The sequence below is a fragment of the Taudactylus pleione genome, unplaced genomic scaffold (assembly GCF_031769625.1).
Source record: "Taudactylus pleione unplaced genomic scaffold, aTauple2 ptg000468l, whole genome shotgun sequence".
NCBI classification, from domain to species: Eukaryota; Metazoa; Chordata; class Amphibia; order Anura; family Myobatrachidae; genus Taudactylus; species Taudactylus pleione.
Window position 1 is genome coordinate 1264803 of NW_028284870.1, and position 23033 is coordinate 1287835.

Consider the following 23033-nt stretch of genomic DNA (forward strand, 5'->3'; position numbering starts at 1 on the left):
CAGCGTCTCACATCAAGTGCCGGCCTTTTACCGCTACTCAGCGTCTCACATCAAGTCCTGGCTATTACCACTAGTCAGCGTCTCACATCAAGTGCTGGCTATTACCGCTACTCAGCGTCTCACCTCAAGTGCTGCCTATTACCGCTACTCAGCATCTCACATCAAGTGCTGCCTATTACCGCTACTCAGCGTCTCACATCAAGTGCTGGCTATTACCGCTACTCAGCATCTCACATCAAGTGCTGGCTATTACCGTTACTCAGCGTCTCACATCAAGTGCTGGCTATTACCGCTACTCAGCGTCTCACATCATGTGCTGGCTATTACCGCTACTCAGCGTCTCAAATCAAGTTCTGGCTATTACCGCTACTCAGCGTCTCACATCAAGTGCTGGCTATTACCGCTACTCAGCGTCTCACATCAAGTGCTGGCTATTACCGCTACTCAGCGTCTAACATCAAGTGCTGTATATTACCGCTACTCAGCGTCTCACCTCAACTGCTGGCTATTACCGCTACTCAGCGTCTCACATCAAGTGCTGGCTATTACCGCTACTCAGCGTCTCACATCAAGTGCTGGCTATTACCGCTACTCAGCGTCTCACATCAAGTGCTGGCTATTACCGCTACTCAGTGTCTAACATCAAGTGCTGGCTATTACCGCTACTCAGCGTCTCACATCAAGTGCTGGCTATTACCGCTACTCAACGTCTCACATCAAGTGCTGGCTATTACCGCTACTCAGCGTCTCACATCAAGTGCTGGCTATTACCGCTACTCAGCGTCTCACATCAAGTGCTGGCTATTACCGCTACTCAGCGTCTCACATCAAGTGCTGGCTATTACCGCTACTCAGCGTCTCACATCAAGTGCCTGCCTTTTACCGCTACTCAGCGTCTCACATCAAGTGCTGGCTATTACCGCTACTCAGCGTCTCACATCAAGTGCTGGCTATTACCGCTACTCAGCGTCTCACATCAATTTCTGGCTATTACCGCTACTCAGCGTCTCACATCAAGTGCTGGCTATTACCGCTACTCAGCGTCTCACATCAAGTGCTGGCTATTACCGCTACTCTGCGTCTCACATCAACTGCTGACTATTACCGCTACTCAGTGTCTCACATCAAGTGCTGGCTATTACCGTTACTCAGCGTCTCACATCAAGTTCCGGCCTTTTACCGCTACTCAGCGTCTCACATCAAGTGCTGTCTATTACCGCTACTCAGCGTCTCACATCAAGTCCTGGCTATTACCGCTACTCAGCGTCTCACATCAATTGCTGGCTATTACCGCTACTCAGCGTCTCACATCAAGTGCTGGCTATTACCGCTACTCAGCCTCTCACATCAAGTGCAGGCTATTACCGCTACTCAGCGTCTCACATCAAGTGCTGGCTATTACCACTACTCTGCGTCTCACATCAACTGCTGACTATTACTGCTACTCAGCGTCTCACATCAAGTGCTGGCTATTACCATTACTCAGCGTCTCACATCAAGTGCCTGCCTTTTACCGCTACTCAGCGTCTCACATCAAGTGCTGTCTATTACCGCTACTCAGCGTCTCACATCAAGTCCTGGCTATTACCGCTACTCAGCGTCTCACATCAAGTGCTGGCTATTACCGCTACTCAGCGTCTAACATCAAGTGCTGTATATTACCGCTACTCAGCGTCTCACATCAAGTGCTGGCGATGACCACTTCTCAGCGTCTCACATCAAGTGCTGGCTATTACTGCTACTCAGCGTCTCACCTCAACTGCTGGCTATTACCGCTACTCAGCATCTCACATCAAGTGCTGGCTATTACCGCTACTCAGCGTCTCACATCAAGTGCTGGCTATTACCGCTACTCAGTGTCTCACATCAAGTGCTGTCTATTACCGTTACTCAGCGTCTCACATCAAGTGCCTGCCTTTTACCGCTACTCAGCATCTCACATCAAGTTCTGGCTATTACCGCTACTCAGCATCTCACATCAAGTTCTGGCTATTACCGCTACTCAGTGTCTCATATCAAGTGCTGGCTATTACCGCTACTCAGCGTCTAACATCAAGTGCTGTATATTACCGCTACTCAGCATCTCACATCAAGTGCTGGCTATTACCGCTACTCAGCGTCTCACATCAAGTGCTGGCTATTACCGCTACTCAGCATCTCACATCAAGTGCTGGCTATTACCGCTACTCAGCATCTAACATCAAGTGCTGTATATTACCGCTACTCAGCGTCTCACATCAAGTGCTGGCGATGACCACTTCTCAGCGTCTCACATCAAGTGCTGGCTATTACCACTACTCAGCGTCTCACATCGAGTGCTGGCTATTACCGCTATTCAGCGTCTCACATCAACTGCTGGCTATTACCGCTACTCAGCGTCTCACATCAAGTCCTGGCTATTACCGTTACTCAGCATCTCACATCAAGTGCTGGCTATTACCGCTACTCAGCGTCTCACATCAACTGCTGGCTATTACCGCTACTCAGCGTCTCACATCAAGTCCTGGCTATTACCGCTACTCAGCGTCTCACATCAAGTGCTGGCTATTACCGCTACTCAGCGTCTAACATCAAGTGCTGTATATTACCGCTACTCAGCGTCTCACATCAAGTGCTGGCGATGACCACTTCTCAGCGTCTCACATCAAGTGCTGGCTATTACTGCTACTCAGCGTCTCACATCAAGTGCTGGCTATTACCGTTACTCAGCGTCTCACATCAAGTGCTGGCTATTACCGCTACTCAGCATCTCACATCAAGTTCTGGCTATTACCGCTACTCAGCGTCTCATATCAAGTGCTGGCTATTACTGCTACTCATCGTCTAACATCAAGTGCTGTATATTACCGCTACTCAGCATCTCACATCAAGTGTTGGCTATTACCGCTACTCAGCGTCTCACATCAAGTGCTGGCTATTACCGCTACTCAGCGTCTCACATCAAGTGCTGGCTATTACCTCTACTCAGTGTCTCACATCAAGTGCTGGCTATTACCACTACTCAGCGTCTCACATCAAGTGCTGGCTATTACCGCTACTCAGCGTCTCACATCAAGTGCTGGCTATTACCACTACTCTGCGTCTCACATCAACTGCTGACTATTACCGCTACTCAGCGTCTCACATCAAGTGCTGGCTATTACCGTTACTCAGCGTCTCACATCAAGTGCCTGCCTTTTACCGCTACTCAGCATCTCACATCAAGTTCTGGCTATTACCGCTACTCAGCATCTCACATCAAGTTCTGGCTATTACCGCTACTCAGCGTCTCATATCAAGTGCTGGCTATTACTGCTACTCAGCGTCTAACATCAAGTGCTGTATATTACCGCTACTCAGCATCTCACATCAAGTGCTGGCTATTACCGCTACTCAGCGTCTCACATCAAGTCCTGGCTATTACCGCTATTCAGCGTCTCACATCAACTGCTGGCTATTACCACTACTCAGCGTCTCACATCAAGTGCTGGCTATTACCGCTACTCAGCGTCTCACATCAAGTGCTGGCTATTACCGCTACTCAGCATCTCACATCAAGTGCTGTATATTACCGCTACTCAGCGTCTCACATCAAGTGCTGGCTAATACCACTACTCAGCGTCTCACATCAAGTGCTGGCTATTACCGCTACTCAGCGTCTAACATCAAGTGCTGTATATTACCGCTACTCAGCGTCTCACATCAAGTGCTGGCGATGACCACTTCTCAGCGTCTCACATCAAGTGCTGGCTATTACTGCTACTCAGCGTCTCACCTCAACTGCTGGCTATTACCGCTACTCAGCGTCTCACATCAAGTGCTGGCTATTACCGCTACTCAGCGTCTCACATCAAGTGCTGGCTATTACCGCTACTCAGCATCTCACATCAAGTGCTGGCTATTACCACTACTCAGCGTCTCACATCAAGTCCTGGCTATTACCGCTACTCAGCGTCTCACATCAAGTGCTGGCTATTACCGTTACTCAGCATCTCACATCAAGTGCCTGCCTTTGACCGCTACTCAGCGTCTCACATCAAGTGCTGGCTATTACCGCTACTCAGCGTCTCACATCAAGTTCTGGCAATTACCGCTACTCAGCGTCTCATATCAAGTGCTGGCTATTACCGCTACTCAGCGTCTCACATCAAGTGCTGTATATTACCGCTACTCAGCATCTCACATCAAGTGCTGGCTATTACCGCTACTCAGCGTCTCATATCAAGTGCTGGCTATTACCGCTACTCAGCGTCTCATATCAAGTGCTGGCTATTACTGCTACTCAGTGTCTAACATCAAGTGTTGTATATTACCGCTACTCAGCATCTCACATCAAGTGCTGGCTATTACCGCTACTCAGCGTCTCACATCAAGTGCTGGCTATTACCGCTACTCAGCATCTAACATCAAGTGCTGGCTACTACTGTTACTCAGTGTCTAACATCAAGTGCTGTATATTACCGCTACTCAGCGTCTCACATCAAGTGCTGTATAAAACTGCTACTCAGCGTCTCAAATCAAGTGCTGGCTATTACCGCTACTCAGCATCTCACATCAAGTGCTGTATATTACCGCTACTCAGCGTCTCACATCAAGTGCTGGCTATTATCGCTACTCAGCGTCTCACATCAAGTGCTGGCTATTACCGCTACTCAGCGTCTCACATCAAGTGCTGGCTATTACCGCTACTCAGTGTCTCACATCAAGTGCTGGCTATTACCGCTACTCAGCGTCTCACATCAAGTGCTGGCTATTACCGCTACTCAGCGTCTCACATCAAGTGCTGGCTATTACCGATACTCAGCGTCTCACATCAAGTGCCGGCCTTTTACCGCTACTCAGCGTCTCACATCAAGTGCTGTCTATTACCGCTACTCAGTGTCTCACATCAAGTCCTGGCTATTACCGCTACTCAGTGTCTCACATCAAGTGCTGGCTATTACCGCTACTCAGCGTCTAACATCAAGTCCTGTATATTACCGCTACTCAGCGTCTCACATCAAGTGCTGGCTATTACTGCTACTCAGCGTCTCACATCAAGTGCTGGCTATTACCGCTACTCAGCGTCTCACATCAACTGCTGGCTATTACCGCTACTCAGCGTCTCACATCAAGTGCTGGCTATTACCGCTACTCAGCGTCTCACATCAAGTGCTGGCTATTACCGCTTCTCAGCGTCTCACATCAACTGCTGGCTATTACCGCTACTCAGCGTCTCACATCAAGTGCTGGCTATTACCGCTACTCAGCGTCTCACATCAAGTGCTGGCTATTACTGCTACTCAGCGTCTCACATCAAGTGCTGGCTATTACCGCTACTCAGCGTCTCACATCAAGTGCTGGCTATTACCGCTACTCAGCGTCTCACATCAAGTGCTGGCTATTACCGCTACTCACCGTCTCACATCAAGTGATGTATATTACCGCTACTCAGCGTCTCACATCAAGTGCTGGCTATTACCGCTACTCAGCGTCTCACATCAAGTGCTGGCTATTACCGCTACTCTGCGTCTCACATCAACTGCTGACTATTACCGCTACTCAGTGTCTCACATCAAGTGCTGGCTATTACCGTTACTCAGCGTCTCACATCAAGTGCCTGCCTTTTACCACTACTCAGCGTCTCACATCAAGTGCTGGCTATTACCGCTACTCAGCATCTCACATCAAGTTCTGGCTATTACCGCTACTCAGCGTCTCATATCATGTGCTGGCTATTACTGCTTCTCAGCGTCTCACATCAAGTGCTGTATATTACCGCTACTCAGCGTCTCACATCAAGTGCTGGCTATTACCGCTACTCAGCATCTCACATCAAGTTCTGGCTATTACCGCTACTCAGCATCTCATATCATGTGCTGGCTATTACCGCTACTCATCGTCTAACATCAAGTGCTGTCTATTACCGCTACTCAGCGTCTCACATCAAGTCCTGGCTATTACCGCTACTCAGCGTCTCTCATCAAGTGCTGGCTATTACCGCTACTCAGCGTCTAACATCAAGTGCTGTATATTACCGCTACTCAGCGTCTCACATCAAGTGCTGGCGATGACCACTTCTCAGCATCTCACATCAAGTGCTGGCTATTACCGCTACTCAGCGTCTCACATCAAGTGCTGGCTATTACCGCTACTCAGCGTCTCACATCAAGTGCTGGCTATTACCGCTACTCAGCGTCTCACATCAACTGCTGGCTATTACTGCTACTCAGCGTCTCACATCAAGTGCTGGCTATTACCGCTACTCAGCGTCTCACATCAAGTGCTGGCTATTACCGCTACTCAGCGTCTCACATCAAGTGCTGGCTATTACCGGTACTCAGCGTCTCACATCAAGTGCTGGCTATTACCGCTACTCAGTGTCTCACATCAAGTGCTGGCTATTACCGCTACTCAGCGTCTCACATCAAGTGCTGGCTATTACCGCTACACAGCGTCTCACATCAAGTGCTGTATATTACCGCTACTCAGCGTCTCACATCAAGTGCTGGCTATTACCGCTACTCAGCGTCTCACATCAAGTGCTGGCTATTACCGCTACTCAGCGTCTCACATCAAGTGCTGTCTATTACCGCTACTCAGCGTCTCACATCAAGTCCTGGCTATTACCGCTATTCAGCGTCTCACATCAACTGCTGGCTATTACCACTACTCAGCGTCTCACATCAAGTGCTGGCTATTACCGCTACTCAGCGTCTCACATCAAGTGCTGGCTATTACCGCTACTCAGCATCTCACATCAAGTGCTGTATATTACCGCTACTCAGCGTCTCACATCAAGTGCTGGCTATTACCACTACTCAGCGTCTCACATCAAGTGCTGGCTATTACCGCTACTCAGCGTCTAACATCAAGTGCTGTATATTACCGCTACTCAGCGTCTCACATCAAGTGCTGGCGATGACCACTTCTCAGCGTCTCACATCAAGTGCTGGCTATTACTGCTACTCAGCGTCTCACCTCAACTGCTGGCTATTACCGCTACTCAGCGTCTCACATCAAGTGCTGGCTATTACCGCTACTCAGCGTCTCACATCAAGTGCTGGCTATTACCGCTACTCAGCATCTCACATCAAGTGCTGGCTATTACCACTACTCAGCGTCTCACATCAAGTCCTGGCTATTACCGCTACTCAGCGTCTCACATCAAGTGCTGGCTATTACCGTTACTCAGCATCTCACATCAAGTGCCTGCCTTTGACCGCTACTCAGCGTCTCACATCAAGTGCTGGCTATTACCGCTACTCAGCGTCTCACATCAAGTTCTGGCTATTACCGCTACTCAGCGTCTCATATCAAGTGCTGGCTATTACCGCTACTCAGCGTCTCACATCAAGTGCTGTATATTACCGCTACTCAGCATCTCACATCAAGTGCTGGCTATTACCGCTACTCAGCATCTCATATCAAGTGCTGGCTATTACTGCTACTCAGCGTCTAACATCAAGTGCTGTATATTACCGCTACTCAGCATCTCACATCAAGTGCTGGCTATTACCGCTACTCAGCGTCTCACATCAAGTGCTGGCTATTACCGCTACTCAGCATCTAACATCAAGTGCTGGCTACTACTGTTACTCAGTGTCTAACATCAAGTGCTGTATATTACCGCTACTCAGCGTCTCACATCAAGTGCTGTATAAAACTGCTACTCAGCGTCTCAAATCAAGTGCTGGCTATTACCGCTACTCAGCATCTCACATCAAGTGCTGTATATTACCGCTACTCAGCGTCTCACATCAAGTGCTGGCTATTACCGCTACTCAGCGTCTCACATCAAGTGCTGGCTATTACCGCTACTCAGCGTCTCACATCAAGTGCTGGCTATTACCGCTACTCACCGTCTCACATCAAGTGCTGGCTATTACCGCTACTCAGCGTCTCACATCAAGTGCTGGCTATTACCGCTACTCAGTGTCTCACATCAAGTGCTGGCTATTACCGCTACTCAGCGTCTCACATCAAGTGCCGGCCTTTTACCGCTACTCAGCGTCTCACATCAAGTGCTGTCTATTACCGCTACTCAGCGTCTCACATCAAGTCCTGGCTATTACCGCTACTCAGTGTCTCACATCAAGTGCTGGCTATTACCGCTACTCAGCGTCTAACATCAAGTCCTGTATATTACCGCTACTCAGCGTCTCACATCAAGTGCTGGCTATTACTGCTACTCAGCGTCTCACATCAAGTGCTGGCTATTACCGCTACTCAGCGTCTCACATCAACTGCTGGCTATTACCGCTACTCAGCGTCTCACATCAAGTGCTGGCTATTACCGCTACTCAGCGTCTCACATCAAGTGCTGGCTATTACCGCTTCTCAGCGTCTCACATCAACTGCTGGCTATTACCGCTACTCAGCGTCTCACATCAAGTGCTGGCTATTACCGCTACTCAGCGTCTCACATCAAGTGCTGGCTATTACCGCTACTCAGCGTCTCACATCAAGTGCTGGCTATTACCGCTACTCAGCGTCTCACATCAAGTGCTGGCTATTACCGCTACTCAGCGTCTCACATCAAGTGCTGGCTATTACCGCTACTCACCGTCTCACATCAAGTGATGTATATTACCGCTACTCAGCGTCTCACATCAAGTGCTGGCTATTACCGCTACTCAGCGTCTCACATCAAGTGCTGGCTATTACCGCTACTCTGCGTCTCACATCAACTGCTGACTATTACCGCTACTCAGTGTCTCACATCAAGTGCTGGCTATTACCGTTACTCAGCGTCTCACATCAAGTGCCTGCCTTTTACCACTACTCAGCGTCTCACATCAAGTGCTGGCTATTACCGCTACTCAGCATCTCACATCAAGTTCTGGCTATTACCGCTACTCAGCGTCTCATATCATGTGCTGGCTATTACTGCTTCTCAGCGTCTCACATCAAGTGCTGTATATTACCGCTACTCAGCGTCTCACATCAAGTGCTGGCTATTACTGCTACTCAGCATCTCACATCAAGTTCTGGCTATTACCGCTACTCAGCGTCTCATATCATGTGCTGGCTATTACCGCTACTCATCGTCTAACATCAAGTGCTGTCTATTACCGCTACTCAGCGTCTCACATCAAGTCCTGGCTATTACCGCTACTCAGCGTCTCTCATCAAGTGCTGGCTATTACCGCTACTCAGCGTCTAACATCAAGTGCTGTATATTACCGCTACTCAGCGTCTCACATCAAGTGCTGGCGATGACCACTTCTCAGCATCTCACATCAAGTGCTGGCTATTACCGCTACTCAGCGTCTCACATCAAGTGCTGGCTATTACCGCTACTCAGCGTCTCACATCAAGTGCTGGCTATTACCGCTACTCAGCGTCTCACATCAACTGCTGGCTATTACTGCTATTCAGCGTCTCACATCAAGTGCTGGCTATTACCGCTACTCAGCGTCTCACATCAAGTGCTGGCTATTACCGCTACTCAGCGTCTCACATCAAGTGCTGGCTATTACCGGTACTCAGCGTCTCACATCAAGTGCTGGCTATTACCGCTACTCAGCGTCTCACATCAAGTGCTGGCTATTACCGCTACTCAGCGTCTCACATCAAGTGCTGGCTATTACCGCTACACAGCGTCTCACATCAAGTGCTGTACATTACCGCTACTCAGCGTCTCACATCAAGTGCTGGCTATTACCGCTACTCAGCGTCTCACATCAAGTGCTGGCTATTACCGCTACTCAGCGTCTCACATCAAGTGCTGTCTATTACCGCTACTCAGCGTCTCACATCAAGTCCTGGCTATTACCACTACTCTGCGTCTCACATCAACTGCTGACTATTACCGCTACTCAGCGTCTAACATCAAGTGCTGTATATTACCACTACTCAGCATCTCACATCAAGTGCTGGCTATTACCGCTACTCAGTGTCTCACATCAAGTGCTGGCTATTACCGTTACTCAGCGTCTCACATCAAGTGCCTGCCTTTTACCGCTACTCAGTGACTCACAACAAGTGCTGGCTATTACCGCTACTCAGCGTCTCACATCAAGTGCTGGCTATTACCGGTACTCAGCGTCTCACATCAAGTGCTGGCTATTACCGCTACTCAGCGTCTCACATCAAGTGCTGGCTATTACCGCTACTCAGCGTCTCACATCAAGTGCTGGCTATTACCGCTACACAGCGTCTCACATCAAGTGCTGTATATTACCGCTACTCAGCGTCTCACATCAAGTGCTGGCTATTACCGCTACTCAGCGTCTCACATCAAGTGCTGGCTATTACCGCTACTCAGCGTCTCACATCAAGTGCTGTCTATTACCGCTACTCAGCGTCTCACATCAAGTCCTGGCTATTACCACTACTCAGCGTCTCACATCAAGTGCTGTCTATTACCGCTACTCAGCGTCTCACATCAAGTCCTGGCTATTACCACTACTCTGCGTCTCACATCAAGTGCTGGCTATTACCGTTACTCAGCGTCTCACATCAAGTGCCTGCCTTTTACCGCTACTCAGCGTCTCACATCAAGTGCTGGCTATTACCGCTACTCAGCGTCTAACATCAAGTGCTGTATATTACCGCTACTGAGCATCTCACATCAAGTGCTGGCTATTACTGCTACTCAGCGTCTCACATCAAGTGCTGGCTATTACCGCTACTCAGCGTCTCACATCAACTGCTGGCTATTACCGCTACTCAGCGTCTCACATCAAGTGCTGGCTATTACCGCTACTCAGCGTCTCACATCAAGTGCTGGCTATTACCGCTTCTCAGCGTCTCACATCAACTGCTGGCTATTACCGCTACTCAGCGTCTCACATCAATTGCTGGCTATTACCGCTACTCAGCGTCTCACATCAAGTGCTGGCTATTACCGCTACTCAGCGTCTCACATCAAGTGCTGGCTATTACCGCTACTCAGCGTCTCACATCAAGTGCTGGCTATTACCGCTACTCAGCGTCTCACATCAAGTGCTGGCTATTACTGCTACTCACCGTCTCACATCAAGTGATGTATATTACCGCTACTCAGCGTCTCACATCAAGTGCTGGCTATTACCGCTACTCAGCGTCTCACATCAAGTGCTGGCTATTACCGCTACTCTGCGTCTCACATCAACTGCTGACTATTACCGCTACTCAGTGTCTCACATCAAGTGCTGGCTATTACCGTTACTCAGCGTCTCACATCAAGTGCCTGCCTTTTACCACTACTCAGCGTCTCACATCAAGTGCTGGCTATTACCGCTACTCAGCATCTCACATCAAGTTCTGGCTATTACCGCTACTCAGCGTCTCATATCATGTGCTGGCTATTACTGCTTCTCAGCGTCTCACATCAAGTGCTGTATATTACCGCTACTCAGCGTCTCACATCAAGTGCTGGCTATTACCGCTACTCAGCATCTCACATCAAGTTCTGGCTATTACCGCTACTCAGCGTCTCATATCATGTGCTGGCTATTACCGCTACTCATCGTCTAACATCAAGTGCTGTCTATTACCGCTACTCAGCGTCTCACATCAAGTCCTGGCTATTACCGCTACTCAGCGTCTCACATCAAGTGCTGGCTATTACCGCTACTCAGCGTCTAACATCAAGTGCTGTATATTACCGCTACTCAGCGTCTCACATCAAGTGCTGGCGATGACCACTTCTCAGCATCTCACATCAAGTGCTGGCTATTACCGCTACTCAGCGTCTCACATCAAGTGCTGGCTATTACCGCTACTCAGCGTCTCACATCAAGTGCTGGCTATTACCGCTACTCAGCGTCTCACATCAACTGCTGGCTATTACTGCTACTCAGCGTCTCACATCAAGTGCTGGCTATTACCGCTACTCAGCGTCTCACATCAAGTGCTGGCTATTACCGCTACTCAGCGTCTCACATCAAGTGCTGGCTATTACCGGTATTCAGCGTCTCACATCAAGTGCTGGCTATTTCCGCTACTCAGCGTCTCACATCAAGTGCTGGCTATTACCGGTACTCAGCGTCTCACATCAAGTGCTGGCTATTACCGCTACACAGCGTCTCACATCAAGTGCTGTATATTACCGCTACTCAGCGTCTCACATCAAGTGCTGGCTATTACCGCTACTCAGCGTCTCACATCAAGTGCTGGCTATTACCGCTACTCAGCGTCTCACATCAAGTGCTGTCTATTACCGCTACTCAGCGTCTCACATCAAGTCCTGGCTATTACCACTACTCTGCGTCTCACATCAACTGCTGACTATTACCGCTACTCAGTGTCTCACATCAAGTGCTGGCTATTACCGTTACTCAGCGTCTCACATCAAGTGCCTGCCTTTTACCGCTACTCAGCGTCTCACATCAAGTGCTGGCTATTACTGCTACTCAGCGTCTCACAACAAGTGCTGGCTATTACCGCTACTCAGCGTCTCACATCAAGTGCTGGCTATTACCACTACTCTGCGTCTCACATCAACTTCTGACTATTACCGCTACTCAGCGTCTAACATCAAGTGCTGTATATTACCACTACTCAGCATCTCACATCAAGTGCTGGCTATTACCGCTACTCAGTGTCTCACATCAAGTGCTGGCTATTACCGTTACTCAGCGTCTCACATCAAGTGCCTGCCTTTTACCGCTACTCAGTGACTCACAACAAGTGCTGGCTATTACCGCTACTCAGCGTCTCACATCAAGTGCTGGCTATTACCGGTACTCAGCGTCTCACATCAAGTGCTGGCTATTACCGCTACTCAGCGTCTCACATCAAGTGCTGGCTATTACCGCTACTCAGCGTCTCACATCAAGTGCTGGCTATTACCGCTACACAGCGTCTCACATCAAGTGCTGTATATTACCGCTACTCAGCGTCTCACATCAAGTGCTGGCTATTACCGCTACTCAGCGTCTCACATCAAGTGCTGGCTATTACCGCTACTCAGCGTCTCACATCAAGTGCTGTCTATTACCGCTACTCAGCGTCTCACATCAAGTCCTGGCTATTACCACTACTCAGCGTCTCACATCAAGTGCTGTCTATTACCGCTACTCAGCGTCTCACATCAAGTCCTGGCTATTACCACTACTCTGCGTCTCACATCAACTGCTGACTATTACCGCTAATCAGTGTCTCACATCAAGTGCTGGCTATTACCGTTACTCAGCGTCTCACATCAAGTGCCTTCCTTTTACCGCTACTCAGCGTCTCACATCAAGTGCTGGCTATTACTGCTACTCAGCGTCTCACAACAAGTGCTGGCTATTACCGCTACTCAGCGTCTCACATCAAGTGCTGGCTATTACCACTACTCTGCGTCTCACATCAACTTCTGACTATTACCGCTACTCAGCGTCTAACATCAAGTGCTGTATATTACCACTACTCAGCATCTCACATCAAGTGCTGGCTATTACCGCTACTCAGTGTCTCACATCAAGTGCTGGCTATTACCGTTACTCAGCGTCTCACATCAAGTGCCTGCCTTTTACCGCTACTCAGTGTCTCACAACAAGTGCTGGCTATTACCGTTACTCAGCGTCTCACATCAAGTGCCTGCCTTTTACCGCTACTCAGCGTCTCACATCAAGTGCTGGCTATTACCGCTACTCAGCGTCTCACATCAAGTGCTGGCTTTTACCTCTACTCAGCATCTCACATCAAGTGCTGGCTATTACCACTACTCAGCGTCTCACATCAAGTGCTGGCTACTACTATTACTCAGCGTCTCACATCAAGTGCTGGCTATTACCGTTACTCAGCTTCTCACATCATGTGCTGGCTATTACCGTTACTCAGCGTCTCACATCATGTGCTGGCTATTACCGCTACTCAGCATCTCACATCAAGTGCTGTATATTACCGCTACTCAGCGTCTCACATCATGTGCTGGCTATTACCGCTACTCAGCGTCTCACATCAAGTGCTGGCTATTACTGCTACTCAGCGTCTCACATCAAGTGCTGGCTATTACCGCTACTCAGCGTCTCACATCAAGTGCTGGCTATTACTGCTACACAGCGTCTCACATCAAGTGCTGTATATTACCGCTACTCAGCGTCTCACATCATGTGCTGGCTATTACCGCTACTCAGCGTCTCACATCAAGTGCTGGCTATTACCGCTACTCAGCGTCTCACATCAAGTGCTGGCTATTACCGCTACTCAGCGTCTCACATCAAGTGCTGGCTATTACCGCTACTCAGCGTCTCACATCAAGTGCTGGCTATTACCGCTACTCAGCGTCTCACATCAAGTGCTGGCTATTACCGCTACTCAGCGTCTCACATCAAGTGCTGGCTATTACCGCTACACAGCGCCTCACATCAAGTGCTGTATATTACCGCTACTCAGCGTCTCACATCAAGTGCTGGCTATTACCGCTACTCAGCGTCTCACATCAAGTGCTGGCTATTACCGCTACTCTGCATCTCACATCAACTGCTGACTATTACCGCTACTCAGTGTCTCACATCAAGTGCTGGCTATTACCGTTACTCAGCGTCTCACATCAAGTGCCTGCCTTTTACCGCTACTCAGCGTCTCACATCAAGTGCTGGCTATTACCGCTACTCAGCATCTCACATCAAATTCGGGCTATTACCGCTACTCAGCGTCTCATATCAAGTGCTGGCTATTACTGCTACTCAGTGTCTCACAACAAGTGCTGGCTATTACCGCTACTCAGCGTCTCACATCAAGTGCTGGCTATTACCGCTACTCAGCGTCTCACATCAAGTGCTGGCTATTACCGCTACTCAGCGTCTCACATCAAGTGCTGGCTATTACCGCTACTCAGCGTCTCACATCAAGTGCTGGCTATTACCGCTACTCAGCGTCTCACATCAAGTGCTGTATATTACCGCTACTCAGCGTCTCACATCAAGTGCTGGCTATTACCGCTACTCAGCGTCTCACATCAAGTGCTGGATATTACCGCTACTCTGCGTCTCACATCAACTGCTGACTATTACCGCTACTCAGTGACTCACATCTAGTGCTGGCTATTACCGTTACTCAGCGTCTCACATCAAGTGCTGGCTATTACCACTACTCTGCGTCTCACATCAACTGCTGACTATTACCGCTACTCAGTGTCTCACATCAAGTGCTGGCTATTACCGCTACTCAGCATCTCACATCAAGTTCTGGCTATTACCGCTACTCAGCGTCTCACATCAAGTGCTGGCTATTACCGCTACTCAGCGTCTCACATCAAGTGCTGGCTATTACCACTACTCTGCGTCTCACATCAACTGCTGACTATTACCGCTACTCAGTGTCTCACATCTAGTGCTGGCTATTACCGTTACTCAGCGTCTCACATCAAGTGCCTGCCTTTTACCGCTACTCAGCATCTCACATCAAGTGATGGCTATTACCGCTACTCAGCGTCTCACATCAAGTGCTGGCTATTACTGCTTCTCAGCGTCTCACATCAAGTGCTGCCTATTACCGCTACTCAGCGTCTCACATCAAGTCCTGGCTATTACCGCTACTCAGCGTCTCACATCAAGTGCTGGCTATTACCGCTACTCAGCATCTAACATCAAGTGCTGTATATTACCGCTACTCAGCGTCTCACATCAAGTGCTGTATATTACCGCTACTCAGCGTCTCACATCAAGTGCTGGCTATTACCGCTACTCAGCGTCTCACATCAAGTGCTGTATATTACCGCTACTCAGCGTCTCACATCAAGTCCTGTATATTACCGAAACTCAGCGTCTCATATCAAGTGCTGGCTATTACCGCTACTCAGCGTCTTCCATCAAGTGCTGGCTATTACCGCTACTCAGCGTCTCACATCAAGTGCTGGCTATTACCGCTACTCAGCGTCTCACATCAAGTGCTGGCTATTACCGCTACTCAGCGTCTCACATCAAGTGCTGGCTATTACCGCTACTCAGCGTCTCACATCAAGTGCTGGCTATTACCACTACTCAGCGTCTCACATCAAGTGCTGGCTTTTACCTCTACTCAGCGTCTCACATCAAGTGCTGGCTATTACCACTACTTTGCGTCTCACATCAAGTGCTGACTATTACCGTTACTCAGTGTCTCACATCAAGTGCTGGCTATTACTGTTACTCAGCGTCTCACATCAAGTGCCGGCCTTTTACCGCTACTCAGCGTCTCACATCAAGTGCTGTCTATTACCGCTACTCAGCGTCTCACATCAAGTCCTGGCTATTACCGCTACTCAGCGTCTAACATCAAGTGCTGTATATTACCGCTACTCAGCGTCTCACATCAAGTGTTGGCGATGACCACTTCTCAGCGTCTCACATCAAGTGCTGGCTATTACCGCTACTCAGCGTCTCACATCAAGTGCTGGCTATTACCGCTACTCAGCGTCTCACATCAAGTGCTGGCTATTTCCGCTACTCAGCGTCTCACATCAAGTGCTGGCTATTACCGCTACTCAGCGTCTCACATCAAGTGCTGGCTATTACCACTACTCAGCGTCTCACATCAAGTGCTGGCTATTACCACTACTCAGCGTCTCACATCAAGTGCTGGCTATTACCGCTACTCAGCGTCTCACATCAAGTGCTGGCTATTACTGCTACTCAGCGTCTCATATCAAGTGCTGTATATTACCGCTACTCAGCGTCTTACATCAAGTGCTGGCTATTACCGCTACTCAGCGTCTCACATCAAGTGCTGGCTATTCCCACTACTCTGCGTCTCACATCAACTGCTGGCTATTATCGCTACTCAGTGTCTCACATCAAATGCTGGCAATTACCTTTACTCAGCGTCTCACATCAAGTGCCTGCCTTTTACCGCTACTCAGCGTCTCACATCAAGTGCTGGCTATTACCGCTACTCAGCATCTCACATCAAGTTCTGGCTATTACCGCTACTCAGCGTCTCATATCAAGTGCTGGCTATTACTGCTACTCAGTGTCTCACATCAAGTTCTGGCTATTCCCACTACTCTGCGCCTCACATCAACTGCTGACTATTACCGCTACTCAGTGTCTCACATCAAGTTCTGGCTATTACCGTTACTCAGCGTCTCACATCAAGTGCCTGCCTTTTACCGCTACTCAGCGTCTCACATCAAGTGCTGGCTATTACCGCTACTCAGCATCTCACATCAAGTTCTGGCTATTACCGCTACTCAGCGTCTCATATCAAGTGCTGGCTATTACTGCTACTCAGCGTCTAACATCAAGTGCTGGCTATTACCGCTACTCAGCGTCTCACATCAAGTGCTGTCTATTACCGCTACTCAGCGTCTCATATCAAGTGCTGGCTATTACCGCTACTCAGCATCTAACATCAAGTGCTGTATATTACCGCTACTCAGCGTCTCATATCAAGTGCTGGCTATTACCGCTACTCAGCGTCTCACATCAAGTGCTGGCTATTACCGCTACTCAGCGTCTCACATCAAGTGCTGGCTATTACCCCTACTCAGCGTCTCACATCAACTGCTGACTATTACCGTTACTCAGTGTCTCACATCAAGTGCTGGCTATTACCGCTACTCAGCGTCTCACATCAAGTGCCGGCCTTTTACCGCTACTCAGCGTCTCACATCAAGTGCTGTCTATTACCGCTACTCTGCGTCTCACATCAAGTCCTGGCTATTACCGCTACTCAGCGTCTCACATCAAGTGCTGGCTATTACCGCTACTCAGCGTCTAACATCAAGTGCTGTCTATTACCGCTACTCAGCGTCTCACATCAAGTCCTGGCTATTACCGCTACTCAGCGTCTCACATCAAGTGCTGGCTATTACCGCTACTCAGCGTCTCACATCAAGTGCTGGCTATTACCGCTACACAGCGTCTCACATCAAGTGCTGGCGATGACCACTTCTCAGCGTCTCACATCAAGTGCTGTCTATTACCGCTACTCAGCGTCTCACATCAAGTCCTGGCTATTACCGCTACTCAGCGTCTCACATCAAGTGCTGGCTATTACCGCTACTCAGCGTCTCACATCAAGTGCTGGCTATTTCCGCTACTCAGCGTCTCACATCAAGTGCTGGCTATTACCACTACTCAGCGTCTCACGTCAAGTGCTGGCTATTACCGCTACTCAGCGTCTAACATCAAGTGCTGTATATTACCGCTACTCAGCGTCTCACATCAAGTGCTGGCTATTAACGCTACTCAGCGTCTCACATCAAGTGCTGGCTATTACCGCTACTCAATGTCTCACATCAAGTGCTGGCTATTACCGCTACTCAGCGTCTCACATCATGTGCTGGCTATTACCGCTACTCAGCATCTCACATCAAGTGCTGTATATTACCGCTACTCAGCGTCTCACATCAAGTGCTGGCTATTACCGCTACTCAGCGTCTCACATCAAGTGCTGGCTATCACCGCTACTCAGCGTCTCACATCAAGTGCTGGCTATTACCGCTTCTCAGCATCTCACATCAAGTGCTGGCTATTACCGCTACTCGGCGTCTCACATCAAGTGCTGGCTATTACCGCTACTCAGCGTCTCACATCAAGTGCTGGCTATTACCGCTACTCAGCGTCTCACATCAAGTGCTGGCTATTACCGCTACTCAGCGTCTCACATCAAGTGCTGGCTATTACCGCTACTCAGCGTCTCACGTCAAGTGCTGGCTATTACCGCTACTCTGCATCTCACGTCAAGTGCTGGCTATTACCGCTACTCAGCGTCTCACATCAAGTGCTGGCTATTACCGCTACTCAGCGTCTCACATCAAGTGCTGGCTATTACTGCTACTCAGCGTCTCACATCAAGTGCTGGTTATCACCGCTACTCAGCGTCTCACATCAAGTGCTGGCTATTACCGCTACTCAGCGTCTCACATCAAGTGCTGGCTATTACTGCTACTCAGCGTCTCACATCAAGTGCTGTATATTACCGCTACTCAGCGTCTCACATCAAGTCCTGGCTATTACCGTTACTCAGCATCTCACATCACGTGCCGGCCTTTTACCGCTACTCAGCGTCTCACATCAAGTGCTGGCTATTACCGTTACTCAGCATCTCACATCAAGTGCTGGCTATTACCGTTACTCAGCGTCTCACATCAAGTGCTGGCTATTACCGCTACTCAGCGTCTCACATCAAGTGCTGGCTATTACCGCTACTCAGCGTCTCACATCAAGTGCTGGCTATTACCGCTACTCTGCGTCTCATATCAAGTGCTGGCTATTACCGCTACTCAGCGTCTCACATCAAGTGCTGGCTATTACCGCTACTCTGCGTCTCATATCAAGTGCTGGCTATTACCGCTACTCAGCGTCTCACATCAAGTGCTGGCTATTACCGCTACTCTGCGTCTCATATCAAGGGCTGGCTATTACCGCTACTCAGCATCTCACATCAAGTGCTGGCTATTACTGCTACTCAGCATCTCACATCAAGTGCTGGCTATTACCGCTACTCAGCGTCTCACATCAAGTGCTGGCTATTACCATTACTCAGCGTCTCACATCAAGTGCTGGCTATTACCGCTACTCAGCGTCTCACATTAAGTGCTGGCTATTACCGCTACTCAGCGTCTCACATCAAGTGCTGGCTGTTACCGCTACTCAGCGTCTCACATCAAGTGCTGGTTATTACCGCTACTCAGCATCTCACATCAAGTGCTGGCTATTACCGTTACTCAGCGTCTCACATCAAGTGCTGGCTATTACCGCTACTCAGCGTCTCACATCAAGTGCTGGCTATTACCGTTACTCAGCGTCTCACATCAAGTGCTGGCTATTACCGCTACTCAGCGTCTCACATCAAGTGCTGGCTATTACCGCTACTCAGCGTCTCACATCAAGTGCTGGCTATTACCGCTACTCAGCATCTCACATCAAGTGCTGGCTATTACCGCTGCTCAGCGTCTCACATCAAGTGCTGGCTATTACCGCTACTCGGCGTCTCACATCAAGTGCTGGCCATTACCGCTACTCAGCGTCTCACATCAAGTGCTGGCTATTACCGCTACTCAGCGTCTCACATCAAGTGCTGGCTATTACCGCTACTCAGCGTCTCACATCAAGTGCTGGCTATTACCGCTACTCAGCGTCTCACATCAAGTGCTGGCTATTACCGCTACTCAGCGTCTCACGTCAAGTGCTGGCTATTACCGCTACTCTGCGTCTCATGTCAAGTGCTGGCTATTACCGCTACTCAGCGTCTCACATCAAGTGCTGGCTATTACCGCTACTCAGCGTCTCACATCAAGTGCTGGCTATTACTGCTACTCAGCATCTCACATCAAGTGCTGGTTATCACCGCTACTCAGCGTCTCACATCAAGTGCTGGCTATTACCGCTACTCAGCGTCTCACATCAAGTGCTGGCTATTACTGCTACTCAGCGTCTCACATCAAGTGCTGTATATTACCGCTACTCAGCGTCTCACATCAAGTCCTGGCTATTACCGTTACTCAGCATCTCACATCACGTGCCGGCCTTTTACCGCTACTCAGCATCTCACATCAAGTGCTGGCTATTACCGTTACTCAGCATCTCACATCAAGTGCTGGCTATTACCGTTACTCAGCGTCTCACATCAAGTGCTGGCTATTACCGCTACTCAGCGTCTCACATCAAGTGCTGGCTATTACCGCTACTCAGCGTCTCACATCAAGTGCTGGCTATTACCGCTACTCTGCATCTCATATCAAGTGCTGGCTATTACCGCTACTCAGCGTCTCACATCAAGTGCTGGCTATTACCGCTACTCTGCGTCTCATATCAAGTGCTGGCTATTACCGCTACTCAGCGTCTCACATCAAGTGCTGGCTATTACCGCTACTCTGCGTCTCATATCAAGGGCTGGCTATTACCACTACTCAGCATCTCACATCAAGTGCTGGCTATTACTGCTACTCAGCATCTCACATCAAGTGCTGGCTATTACCGCTACTCAGCGTCTCACATCAAGTGCTGGCTATTACCATTACTCAGCGTCTCACATCAAGTGCTGGCTATTACCGCTACTCAGCGTCTCACATTAAGTGCTGGCTATTACCGCTACTCAGCGTCTCACATCAAGTGCTGGCTGTTACCGCTACTCAGCGTCTCACATCAAGTGCTGGTTATTACCGCTACTCAGCATCTCACATCAAGTGCTGGCTATTACCGTTACTCAGCGTCTCACATCAAGTGCTGGCTATTACCGCTACTCAGCGTCTCACATCAAGTGCTGGCTATTACCGTTACTCAGCGTCTCACATCAAGTGCTGGCTATTACCGCTACTCAGCGTCTCACATCAAGTGCTGGCTATTACCGCTACTCAGCGTCTCACATCAAGTGCTGGCTATTACCGCTACTCAGCGTCTCACATCAAGTGCTGGCTATTACCGCTGCTCAGCGTCTCACATCAAGTGCTGGCTATTACCGCTACTCAGCGTCTCACATCAAGTGCTGGCTATTACCGTTACTCAGCATCTCACATCAAGTGCTGGCTATTACCGTTACTCAGCGTCTCACATCAAGTGCTGGCTATTACCGTTACTCAGCATCTCACATCAAGTGCTGGCTATTACCGCTACTCAGCGTCTCACATCAACTGCTGGCTATTACCGCTACTCAGCATCTCACATCAAGTGCCGGCCTTTTACCGCTACTCAGCGTCTCACATCAAGTGCTGGCTATTACCGTTACTCAGCATCTCACATCAAGTGCCGGCCTTTTACCGCTACTCAGCGTCTCACATCAAGTGCTGGCTATTACCGTTACTCAGCGTCTCACATCAAGTGCTGGCTATTACCGTTAGTCAGCGCCTCACATCCAGGGCTGTTTCTAGGGTCTGAGGCTCCAAGTGCAAATAGTCAAAATGCGCTGCCCCCCTCAAGAAAAAGTTATATCAAGGAGGGGGCGTGGCCGCATAGTGAGGGGGTGTGGTCTCACAGTAAGGGCGCATGGTGTCAGCCGCTGGGACTGCTGCGCCCAGGGGTGGCAAACCAGTCAGAGGCAAAGAGCCCATAAATATCTGTAGTTAAAGTGAAGCGCCGACAGCATGCGTGGTGGAGGCGTGCACTAAAAAAAGGGGTGCGTCCTAGCTGTCACAAGGCCATGCTGCATTTTTGTGTGCACACATTTGGTATGACATTTGCAGGAGCATGACCTTGTGTTACACCCCTGTTTTTAGTAGAGATGGGTGGGTTCGGTTCTCAGAGATCAGCGGGTTCAGTTCCCTGAGAACCGAACCCACTTGAATTACGGGGATCTGAGGCAGATACGAGTCGGCTCGGGTTTTTCCTCCTGACTCGGATCTGAAAACAAGGCAAAATGTCATCATCCCGCTTACGGATTCTAGCGGGTTTTGGATTCTATAAAGGTCCCGCGATTCGCCGCCATTTTTCATTCCGGCTGTGGAGAGTGAAGTGGTAGGGAGCTGGGAGCTGTGCTGTTCTGTTGTGTTATTGTTTTTATTGCACACTGATGCTGTGCATAGGGGCTGGCTACTGTTGTCCATAAGGGCTGGCTGTTGTCTTCTATAGAGTGGCTGGCTGGCTGTTGTGTCCATAGGGGCTGGCTGTTGTGTCCATAGGGGCTGGCTGGCTGGCTGTCATTGTCCTGTCCATAGGGGCTGGCTGGCTGTCGTTGTCCTGTCCATAAGGGCTGGCTGTCGTTGTTCAGTCCATAGGGGCTAGCTGTTGTACTTGTCCTGTCCATAGGGACTGACTGGCTGTAGTGCTGTGTTGTCCATGGGGTGCCCTGTAATTCAGGGGTGCTCTTCACCCACCCCCAGGGTGAAAAAAAAAAAAAAAAATTATTAGCCATACTTGTCATCAGTGCAGAGGTGCTGTGCTGCTGTCTGTTGAGTGGCTGCTGCCCAAAATAAAAAATAAACACATTTTTTTGTGTTCATGACAGCCACACCTGGCTGTCACTGTCATCGGTGTAGGTGCACAGGGGGTGCTGTGCTCTTGTCTGTCGAGGGGCTGCTGCCCAAAATAATAAATAAAAAATTATTTTGAGTGCATGTCAGCCACACCTGGCTGTCACTGTCATCGGTATAGCTGTGCAGGGGTGCTGTGCTGCTGTCTGTGAAGGGGCCGCTGCCTCTTTTTGGGGTTTACCCCCATTGTGAAAAAAATAATAATTTTTTTCTGTGTGCGTGTTAGCCACACCATCAGTGAAAAATAAATAGTACAGGCTGTAATTTG